Below are 12851 nucleotides of genomic sequence, written 5' to 3'. Positions count from 1 at the left end.
TCTTAAACTGGATCGGGAAGGTCACAGGAAGCCAGTGAAGTCAATTCAATAGTCATCAGTAAAGCAGTAAAAAAGAAACATTATGCTTTTTTAGAAATGGATCTCCCAAGGCAACATATAACGGAAAAAGAGGAGCGGGCCTAACATTGAACCTTGTGGGATGCCACATCTTATGCAAGCTACTGCTGCTGCTAAGGAATCCTGGCTGAGATGAACGGAGAGAGAGTCAATATGACAAGTATGATTTAAACCATTTAGGAACAGTGCTTTCAATGACTGCAGAGTTCAAGTCACGAGAGAAAGATACCAGAACAGCAGAGTTCAACAGTTCAAACAAGAGCATTCAAATCTTAAAATGTCTTAAAAGACTGAAACTTTTCCAAGTGAGATCGGATTTGCCCCTAGACTATTTTCTCTAAAACTTTGGACAAAAAAGGAAACTTAGGAACTGACCTAAAACAGTCTAATGCTGTGTCCAGCATTTTGTTGTTTTGTGGTTAAGGGTTTGAAAGCCTTTGTTTGAATTTATCAAAGTGCCACAAACATTAAGACAGAGGCTTTGATATGTTACAGACGATGAGAGTTTTGCTGTGCATTTTAGCCTCTGAACTAATGGCGTGTTTCCACCGGCTAAACTCGCCTCGCCTAGGCACAGCACGACACGGTGCGGTTTAGGTTGCATCTCCACTTCAAAAAAGTACTTCTTCTCAGTGTGGGCGGAAACATCACTACACGGCTGCGTGAAACTGCGGTGACTTCAGTACGTCCTCCATGACCAGAGCACAGATTCCATCTGACACAGTCACTGGACTGAAACCCAGTGGCAGGGTCTGTGATGCAGCTCGCCAGTCGCAATCAGCAGTGCTGTCCCTAAATACACCAGACTCCTGGTAGTTGTTGGAGATTAACCCACGTTTTTAGGAATGTTAAGTAGTTTTAACTGATCTACAGTTCGGTTGATTTCTGTGTCGGACGTCTCTTCCTGTGACAGGAAGAGACAGGAAGAGGCATGCTTGGAACCTCAGCAAAATAGTACCTGGTACCATCTACTATGCTAGTGGAAACACTACTTTAACGGTGCCGAGGTGAGTAGAGCCGGTGGAAACACGCCAAATGTCTGTGGTATCTAAACAATATGTCTGATGATTAATCTCAACAAAAGAAGTCTTTTCTGATGGGAAAATGGAGACATGTGTTGATTTATGAACCACTCTCTCCTCTACACCAAAGTCCATGGAAGAAAATCAGCAATTTTACATCACTGCGCACAGTAACTGTTGATCCACTTCTGCCTCTATCACCAAGTCCAAATGTGTTATTTTGTGATTGTGTTGTTTTATATCTTTTGTTCAGATTTAACTCAGTGACACAAACTGGCCAAACAAGGCAGCAGTAGACCAGCAGCTCCTGTGTCACCATAAGCTAAAATCACTGATTTTCTCTATGGACTTTGGTGTGGGAGAGTGAACAGTTTGCAAAACCTAATTTTCCAATTGAGAAAGTTTGTCTTCATGGCAAAATAAAACAAGAATTAAAATAAATTATATTGCAAGAGTGACATATTTAGAAAAAAAATTCTATATGTAAAAATGCAGTACTCGCACTCATTATCTGCTACAGCAACATCAGTTATGCAGTAAAGGGATCAATGTGAGTTACTGCAATCTATAAAAAGAGAATGCTGCACGGTGTCAATGTATGACAATGTCTGAATTGTGGTCTGTCCACAACCACTGTTTTATGCTTATGTAAAATTGCTTTTTCAGAGACAGTGACACCCTTGGTGATGAGGTTATTCACAGCCTCAGTTACAGCCCGCAGAGAGACAGTGGTGCCACAATGGGCCTAATGCAGCCTGTAGCTCTAAGGTAATTGAAATTGACAGCTGGACGAATGGCATTTTATATTCAATTGTTGTCTTTCAATAACAGTGACATCAGCACGAACAAGGTAACAAAAAAAGCTCTACTCAACGCACTTTCATCACCTCAGTAAATCTGAAGGTGGGAATTATGAATCCATGTGCAGGATTATGAGGCTAAAGCGGCAAACAGAGCTGTCTGCGGCTTCACTGGAGACCATCAACATAAGTGCTTTTAAAATACTTGACAGGCAGGGCTGTGCAATATGTTGTTTTATAATCGTCGCAAAGTGCTGTTACGCCTTACACGTTAATTACACAGAATTATAAGTAAGTTGATTTTTTTCTTTTCTTTGCATATTTTATTTTCATGCCAGATGCCCTTCCTGGCATTTTGTAAGTTATGGTGCCATTTATGAAATCAAAACATTAAAAAAAATGATGGATTTAATTAAAAAACAAATGATTCAAGATCAATAATCATGAGCGATCAATAATATTAGTGAAAAGTAATGGAAACACCTCACGCAAACTGCAGTAGTGTAGACCATGGGCTATGAGCTAATATTTATTTATTTTCTTAAAAAAGGTCGTCCTTTGAGCTGGAAAAACCTAGACGGCAAAGTGCAGCGCAGAAAAAAAAGGAAATATTCACTACATTCATTCAAATGCAGCATTTGCACCATTCAAATTCATTTCACACATCAATGTCCTGCTGTTGGTTATTCTAAAGTACAGTACATTTTTGGAGAATATTTATTGACCATTAATGAGTGTCACTCAATTAATTTCACACATCAATAATCTACTAGTTGTACAACACAGTTATTTAAGAAAAGTTGTTTTGTTTAGTTTCATGGAATTCATTTTACATATTCATGTTCTCATCTTGATCATACTAAAGTCCTGTAAGCCTAAAATGTGATTATACTTATATATTTTGTTAATAATCATACAGTAGGTTGGCGCTCACTTATATGAAGATATGAAGATTCACATTATTATAGGTTATTTGTGCCCAGTAGCAGTACACTATTATATACCTTCAGAATTTATTCAGAATTGATTCTTCTTTATTCTTATCTGTTAAAATGGTGGACAGACAGATTTTGATACCAGATGCTATTAAAACTCTCAAAAGAGTTGTTAAAAATAAGCCATGTTGCCAAGTTCAAACCACAGCCTTGACAGATGGGATGCTAAGATCATGTGAAGATCTGGAGAAAATACCAGACCTATCTTAATAATTTATAGTATATGTATATATATGTACATATTACTTTGAGGAACATCTGTCTATTAAGTGTCCAGAGGAAAATGACTGACCAAGCAAGAGGTCACACACAAGTAAACAAAATGAATGTTGACCGGGATGGACATGACTCCACGGCTCATGGCCAGGAGAGAGGAAAGGAGGCGGAGCATCATCAGTGAAACCTTTTTTTACATTGTTAGACAATGGATGGATGCTTGTTTACAGTGGTGTCATAAAAATATGTACTCTAAAACCGTAGGGGGAGCTCTGTAGAGAAAAAGGCAAAAAGGTGACCAAAGTTCCTGCTTTAACCATTACTACTACTACATTACTACTACTTGCCTAATCCTAACCCTAATCTTAACTTTAAACTCATCCTAGCCATACAACATGTCTGCCCCTTTAAATGTTATGGGGACTTGATTTTTGTCCCCATAAGGAAGGCAGGTCCCCATAACGTGAGTGTGTAAACACATTTAGGTCCCCACTGTTATGTTCCGTTGTCAATTTCATTTTATTGTGAAGTTCCCTCTTATTTTGAAGTCTTTTTTGTCCCTTGTCTGCGTGCACTTTCCTTTTCACCTTCCTGTTTATCCCAACCTGTTTCACATGTGTCTTGTTTGTCACAGCTGTTCGTCGTCTCCCTGATTCCTCTGTGTATTTAACCACTCCCCCTGAGATTGTCTTCTTCACATCTTTTTTGAGTTCTTCTCGCAGTCTTGTGGTTCACAGTTCTGACCAGTGGAATTATTTGCTGGATGGGTGCTTCTGTGACTGCCAATCTCGTGTTGAGTCCCACGTTGATCCCGCGCCTGCCTACATTTTAGGATCTTCCTTCCGGTTTGCCTACTTTTTGTGTGTTAAAATAAAGACTTTTTTACTTACCACCATCCTGCATCTGGGTCCAGTTCTGTCTGTTACACCCACAACATGACAAATACACACACATACTGTCTTTTCTGTGAAAATGACCATGTTTCTGCTCTTGACATGTCTTTCAAACAGATCACTTGACAGACTGACAGACAAAATGAGCAACTTTCTAAGGGCACCAGTGTGTGAAATGCAGACTTTGACTTTGTTTGGATAAGAAATGAAAGGTAGAAATCACTAAAAGCGTCTGTATAGTCAGGGGTTTTTCATGTTTACAATGAACCACCCCGCTACAGATTTTCTTTTTTCATGCATCAACATGAAGACAAAGGGTGTGCATGAGAACACAAGTGTGCAGACAAGCAGGTGGCTGAAGTGCTTATTGACCACGTGTCAGTTTTTACAAAGCCCAGCTTTCATTCACCGCCACAAATCATGTCCATTGATTTCACATCACTCTGCATTTGTCAAGACGGACTGACTGATCCTGTTGCAAACTGGACTTGCAATTTGCTCTAATTGTGGTGGACCTGAGAGGGCAGTGTTTCTAACTGCTGTGGTTTCAACACAGAGCAGTTCATCTTTTTGATTTAATACTGTTTATTCTCATTACCGCAAATTTCGGCCTATTGAGCGCACCTGACTACAAGCCACACCAGCTAAATTTTAAAAGAAAATAAATTTTGTACATATATAGGCTGCACTTGAATATAAGCCGCAGGCTTTCATGTTATAATCAGTAGCGGTGCCAGGATTCAGTCTCTTATAAAAGGAGTTTGTTAATGAATGCATCAACTTTATGAATGGCGAGTGAGTGCGCGTGACTAGCACTGAATGATGCGTCGCGGTCACGAGGGGGCCACGGACAAAAGTGGGCCCACCTGTAACGCCACATATGGTTGTAACATGAGATATTTACATAGAAAGACGCTACACAGAAGTTTTTCGTTGTTGTTTTTTTATTAAAACAACATAATTTAAAGGGGACATATTATGCAAAATCAACTTTTTAACCATTTCAGTACTTATATTTGGGACACTGGAGGCCCTACCAGTCGCCAAGGTGTGGAAAAAGAATACTCAGTAATTTGTTCGTGGTCCCCCTTAGTGTAAGTATAGGCGATAAAACACACAATGTTGAATTCCCTGCGCTTATGACGGCAGCATGCGCATTTCACCGCAAATGTTACCGCTCCACCTTAGCTCCACCTTGTCCCTGCGAGAGTGCAGGCGAGGGAGGACAAGCGGTATTATGTCAATGCGGAGGGACAAGTGTGCTGTTGGTGGCTGCACAGTGGAGCACAGTGTTTTACAGAGAAGTTTATATATGAAGCTAATGTGCCGGATAAAGTCAGCAAACGTGTGTTTGTGTGTTCGCACCACTTCACATCAGACTGCGGCCAGTGGTCGCCGTATTTAGTCAGCGACGTACAAACACACACATTTTGTGGCGATCAGTGGTGCTGGTCCTAAGTGTTTTTAACTGATTTACAGTTGGACAGTGTTCAGCTCGATCCTTGTGTTGGACGTCTCTTCCTGTGACGGCGCTCTCGCTGACATGTTGATATTGTCAGAGAACTAGTGGAGGGAGGGGGAGACGAATAGAGCTGTAAAGCGCTGTAAAGAGGACAAATAAGAAACCCCCTGGAAGAAGTGGGTGTGTGTTTGCCTGTGTTTCATTTGCATATAAAGGGACCATGCACAAAACAGAGCGTTCTGAAAGGAGCGGGTTTAGCAGGGTTATTGAACTGCAATGGTGCTTCATCCTTATGGTATTTTGACCAAAGCATGTCACTGACATGTTCATTAGGACACCAGGGAACTATTTTAACTTGGGGAAATAGGGTATAATATGTCTCCTTTAAATACGGTGGGAACATGCCTGCATGTTTAGAAAATAAAACAGCACCGACACGGCATCAACATGCCTGGTTAGAAAATAAACACTGCACCAACACGACAGTAACACGTCTGTTTAGAAAAGACAACACTTTAGCCTACCAGAAAAGTCATTGGTCGCTATCTTCATCTTCTTCTTGCGCATTAAAGCCACTAAAGTCTGCCCCCCGGTGGTCGTTAGCCAGTGAAAATCTATAAATTTGCCGCACCGTTGTATAGGCCGCAGGGTTCAAAGCGTGCGGAAAAAGTAGCGGCTTATCGGTACATCATCAGGTGGTCAGTACTGTTCCAATGTGCAGCACGCGTTGCTATTATCGTATCATGAATGCTTTCTATGAAGCAGGAAAAATGGTGTTGTGAGGATCTGAATTTTTTTTATTAACTGTTTGTGTGAATGCATTCGATTGAGGAACATGGATGTATTACCCTTTTTGTGCTTTTTGTATGATTCATTTTTCATACAAATGAACCAATTTTCCATTAATTCTAAGATCTAGTCTCAGGGTTGGCACAAAGTTTTTTTTGTTCAGAAGACTGTGCAAACTTCACAAGTAAGTGAGAGAGGAAGGGATGCCTACATGACAAGTGGGCTAATTTTCTCATACATGCATATTTATACACAGACAAAAATAATATTAAAAATTTAATATATTTTCTTAAAAACCTTGTCTGTTTCTTTCAAGTGCAGTGAGAAAACAACAGCAGAGGACTCAAAGAAATTCTCTCAAACATGAGAAAAATCCATGATCAGGCTTGAACTGATCAATAAATTAAATAAATTTGAAAAAAAAGAAGTTTGGGGATTGTGGTGTATGACAGTTTTTCTGGCACAAATACAAGAGCTTGTTACTCACACTGTGTCTACAAACTTGTGAAAAATTGCCACTTTAAAAAAATACCTGAGTTAGCAGGTCATCGACTATCAATGTTCAGCATTATGTCCCTGAGATCGTTTAACAGTTTAGCTCGAAGAGGATCCAATCCGCAGGTTGTAGGTTTTGATGCTGAAACTAGTTTAGACAATGCCTCAAGGGAGATTATGTCGATGCTAAAATCTATGAACGGCTGGGAAAATTAAAGAGATTGCTGTGCATTCAGTTATAAGACATTTGTAGGTGAATGTGAGTAGGTACTCTTGATTCTAATGTATATTATTATTGAAAACATCTATAAGGTCATAAGGGGTTGACTGACTGTTGACTATTGACACACTAGACCTTTATGAGAGACAGCACCCAGATGATTGGCTAATGAGTCAGGTGTGTTGCAGCACTAATGGGGCTGAAGAAAACAGCTGATGAACAGCTGATCATGGCACTGACACTTAGAGTCTACAAGCACAAGGAAAGTGACATGAGAGTGGTTTCTCAGAATCTTTAGTAGAATTCTGACAGGTTTGAAAAACTGATTATTAGAAATAACCAACCAAAACCTTTTTTTTTATGATAAGGCCCCCAGATGTCCAGGGTCAACCCTGCATATAAGGTCCAGCAGTTCAGGAGGTTCTCACATGCAACGGGCGTCATGTTGTGTTTTCAGAGATGCTCTCCCTTGTACCTTGACTGCAACAAGTGGTTATTTGAGTAACCACTTGTTGCAGTCATATTTCAGCAACGTTGTTCTCCTCTGACCTCCGACGTCAACGAAGCATTTTTCTCCCAGAGAACTGCTGCCCACTCTTTTTTTGGACCATGACAATCTTTGTCAACATTAGAGATGTTTGTGCGTTTAAAATCCCAGTAGAGCACTTACCTTACCCACTGCCCTGAACGATCTTCTTCTGCACTTGCCCTGAACGATCTCCTGGATTTCTTTCCAAGAATTCTACTTTGTAGCTTATTCCTCTTTTGTAAGTCGCTCTGGATAAAAGTGTCTGCTACATGCTTAAATGTAAATGTAGATTTAGACACCTTTCCTCTCCTCCTTCTGATTCTTCCAGCTGTTGAACAGGTGTACTTGCCTGTTCCTGTGATTGTATGGTCCACATTTGTTTCCCAACAAATGTAACTGTAACATCTTTGGACCTCAAAGGTGTTTTTTTGAAGATCATGAATTTAAATTGACTGTGGTGTATGGATTTAACGCAGTGTTGTTGACACTTGACAGCTTGAATATAGAGCTGCTGGAAATAGAGTGGCAGGCAACGAGTGGGACATATATCACAATCTTACGACAACAGCAAGAATCTTAAAAGTTTAAACTAATGCAAAGGTCTGAAAATACAGAGAAACAGATGGCGGATAACAAAGCAACGAGCCATCAATCAGTAACAGATGCCTGTCCATGCCAAGTCAGGTCTAACCCTCAGATATGAAATGCCTGGTTGACCTTCACTACAGAGATTTGTCTCAGATTTATATAGCACTAATGAGACACTGACTGTGATGGATTACGAACCATGGTGCTGTGCTCACAAACTAGACTTCATGATCGGTAATGTAGGGGAATAAGACAGTCCGAATGATCAAAAACATCCGGTAAAAACAACAATAGCACACTCACCAATTGGAGAATGAAAGACAAAGTAGCACGAGTAGCATGAATCACACTGGTGTAAAGTGGTACAGTAGACTTGCTGGTAGAAAATGAATCTCTTGTCCAAACTGATAGTGGAACACTGGTGCTCTGGGAAGCCTCCAGTAACACTGGGAGAAAAGAATTGGTTGTCACATGCTTATTAAAACACAGGAGGAGGAAGAGGAGGCAGGAGTTATTTACTGAATATGTTTACTGACACAGCGTTTTAAGTCAAATTCCTAACTTTTAACCTGACAGATTATTTCCAGTTTTGTAAGAAAAACAATTTTTTTTCCAGATGAATGACACTGTAACTCACCATCCTGTAGTTTTCTGTTTTTGACAGCAGCTGTTGATGGTGGACCAGAATGTGTGCAGAGCAGTGAAAGCCTTTGCTCAACACACAGTTTTATTTTTCTGTCAATCCTGATAGGTGCAATATGCAACAGTCTTCCTCACCAGCTCTCAGGTAACAAATATAACCTAAAGTATATGTAAAAAAATTCATACCAGCTACTTATTCACCTTTTTAACTGATATGTAATACATTTAACTAAACAGCCAATCACACGGTAGCAATTAAATGCATTTAGACATCATCAGTAAGCCCTGACGTAAACTCACATTATCCCGATTACATGATTCTCTTCCTACCAGTGCAATGGAGGACAAAGGCTCAAATCAGTGGACTTTCAGGGCAACGATTTAAAATAACATTAAAATTCACAATAACACCACTTTCACTTCCATTTCGGCTTCTAACTATTTCCAGGTTCCTTGCAGCTTTAGTGACTTTCTGTGAATGTGGCATCGGTGCTGCTCTGGGTGTTTAAGAAAGTGATCTTTCTGGGATTTTTACACTTAACAGTCTCTCATGTTTATAGATAATGATCTGAAAAAAGATAAAATATCCGGTGAGCAGAAGTTCTCTGGGAGAAAATGTTGTTTATCTCAGAGGTCAGAGGAGGAGGATCAGACTGATTTGAGGTGACTGAAAGGCAACAGTAACTTTTTATTGTATATAAAAAGTGGATGAGGTAACAATATACAGACCCCAGGGGGCAACTCCTTGAAAACAACTGTGTTCAAATGGAAGTTTATGTTTGAAGTTATTACATATATACCCTAACCCTATTGTCCAATAGGAGCCTGATAGCAGGTGATATCTGTGAATTTCTGTTAGCAAACATGGCACAATCTCAAGGCTTTAAAGAGTTCAGACTTGTAATTGGAACATACTATAACTGTCACTTGGTTACAATTAAGGTTTGCAAGAAAACCATTAATGAATGCACAGCACATCAAACCATAAAGCAGAAGAACACACCAGAAACTTTTGGTACATACAGTATAACGACTAATGATGAAGCTGTTTGATGCTTGGAGCAGTCCCTCTCTGCATGTTATTGATCCTCTGCTTTGGTCACAGGTCGGCAACTGCATTTGAGAAACACAGGAAATGCAAGACCCTATATATAAATTGTCTGTGTTCACGAGACAAGAATATATCTATATATACATATACATATACATATACACACGTATATATAAACAACCAGACAGTGTCATTTGACGGAATACTTTGCTTATACCTCCTCCCGCTAACCTGAAGCTGCTGCCGACTAGTAGTATACACCCCACTCCACAACATCTTGATGGGACAGAGAAGCAGCTGCAGTAAGAGGCTCATTCCACTACGATGTGGGACAGAAAGGTTCAGGAAATCTTTTGCCCCCACAGCCATCAGGCTTTTTATCAATGACTGTTGATCTGTCCCAGTGAAATATTTATTTATTTAGTTTCTGCTTTTACTATTTATTGTTTGTTGTTTTTGTTGTTTTATACCTGTTTTGCACTTCAAGAGCTACTGGAGGTTGTGAATTTCCCCCATAGGTATCTATCTATTTATCTATCTATCTATCTATCCATCTATCTATCCATCTATCCATCTAGTAACTACAACCATTACTGATTTCAGAAATATTTTGCGTTTGCTGTGAGAACACCACGGTGTGAAAGCTATGTTATGCACATAAATGTATCTACAGAAACAACTCAGGTAACACAGGCAACTCTTCCATCCTCATTTGGAGCAAAAACTTCCTCAAATTCAACTCATGCTAAAGTGATAACTAGCGCTATAGACATGTTCGTTTGTAGCATCAAACATGTGACCTTATTCAGTGGTGGAAAACCCCTGGTTTTAAACATTTCATGGTTATTGTTACATTCCTATTGTTAATTAATTACTTAAATTTGACAATATATAGTGTCGTATATTGCAAAGAAATGATAGACATTATATAACTCATGACACCATATAGACAATCGAAATGGGAATTAGTTATCATGACATAAAACCAATTATCCTAGATGAATCTAGATCAAGTCTAAAAATGGCATATCTATCTGCGCTAAAAGAGAAAGAAAAAAAGATTGAGAATCAAATGGAATATTGACCTTAAAATCGAAAATCAAATGGAATCAAGGATTTGGAGAATTGTGACACCCCTAATAGATATATTTTCATATCTAATGTTTAATTTGGAGTTGAAGATTTGCTCATTCAAGTTCAGTATCATCGAACTTAGTGCTTCACTCTCAGCAAATCAATACTCGGCCACTTTTGGCACTGAGTGACACTGGTTAGATGTGAATAACACAAGTATAATTAATTCCATTGATACTACAGTTTTGCTACATTTGTATCAATAGTAATCAAGGAACGGCTACTCTGAGGTGGTGTGAGGGGGCCCCCAAATCAAATTCATCTTAGGGCCTCATAAAAGCTTTTGCCGACTCTGCCTCTGACTCTGCCTCAAACTCGAAATCCGCATCCATTTGACTGATTCCAAAACATAAATAAAGGAAGTTGTTACTGTGAGCTGTTTGTCCAGTCACATGTATAGTGTTGGTAACTGACCCTGTCTCATTTATAAATGAGATTTTAATCTCAGTGCGACTTCCTTGTTAAGTATAAAAAGACAACTGCGCAATTCCTCTGTTTCCTTAGCTCACTCACTTTACTCCCTTCCTTTTCTCACATTCTTACAGTAGCCTAAAAACCAGCTTAAGAGAATAATTGGAGGAAACGAGAAAAAAAACAATTACAGAGCTGTGAACTAATCCCTGCAGCTGCTCACAGTCTTTAGGTTATTATGGTGAAAGAAAAGGAAGTCACAGCTCGCCACTGAACCAGCAAAAAAAAAATCCATTGCTGGCTCTCGGCCCAGACAAATGCAGAAATTCCAAGACTTCTAAATGAGACACTGTTGATTCTCCAGACTGTAACAGCCACTGTAATTAATGTGTGTAATGATTTTAGCCGCAGTGTGAACACCTGATAGTATCAATTCAAAGGAGCACACAGGTTTACAAAGCTTTGCATTGACTTCCATTAATTTGAATAGCCTAAAAAAAGCCTTATCCCTGACCTTAACCTCACCCCATTTCAAATGCCCTAAACTTTACCAGTTTCTCAGAGATGAGGAGCTGTCTCATTAGGACCAGGATTTGGTTCTGACAAGGTCAGTGTCTTACCCCAATAAAAGGTTCACAAATACAAATGTGTGCACACACACACACACACACACGCTGGTTGTTTTGTATTCTTTGTGTAGACCAGGGGCATCAAATATATGGCCCACAGGCCAGAACCGGCCCACCAGAGGGTCCAATCCAGCCCGCAGGATGAAGCTAAGATACTTGTGACTAAATGTTTTGTGTCTTTGTAGATTCAGTGTGATCTATAAGTTGTTATGCACACGTGTAAATGGTAAAACTTCGGCATAATATTGTTGAAATTGCATTTATATTTCTCAAGAAATTGTAGGTTGGTTATAATATGTTTTGTTAAAGAGTTCTTGTTTATTGGTTATTATACTATTTTTTTTCTGGTCTGGCCCACATAAGTACAAATTGTGCTCTATGTGGCCCCTGAACAAAAATGAGTTTAACACCTCTGGTACAGGCACTCAGACATAATGCATTCCCTAACCCCCTTACCCAAACCTTAACCATCACAACCCTAACCCTAAATCAAACCTAATTAACTCTAAAACCAGGTTTTAATACTGGTTTTAGAGTTATACTAATAATAAAACTGTTAAAGTTGTGTGGATTAGCCAAAAAAGAAAGGTTTGCTTGACAATCCACACAGCCTACTTAAGACATGTACACACACACTACTCTGCTCTATCTCCGCCATCTCCCACGCGTCAGTCATGCAGACAACTCAATTATCTTTATCTCTGCTGGTGTGTTGGTATTTTTTTTACCTTATTAACGATAAGACAGACAAATTACATTACATTACATTACATGTCATTTAGCAGACGCTTTTATCCAAAGCGACTTACAAAAGTGCATTTAAACATTTGAGTACAAATAAGAGCTAGAAGTAAGTAAGAGCTTCAAGTAGATCAAACTATGAAGTGCTAGTCATAA

Source organism: Solea senegalensis, linkage group LG11, assembly GCF_019176455.1.
Source record: "Solea senegalensis isolate Sse05_10M linkage group LG11, IFAPA_SoseM_1, whole genome shotgun sequence".
NCBI classification, from domain to species: domain Eukaryota; kingdom Metazoa; phylum Chordata; class Actinopteri; order Pleuronectiformes; family Soleidae; genus Solea; species Solea senegalensis.
This window is presented reverse-complemented; position numbering follows the sequence as displayed.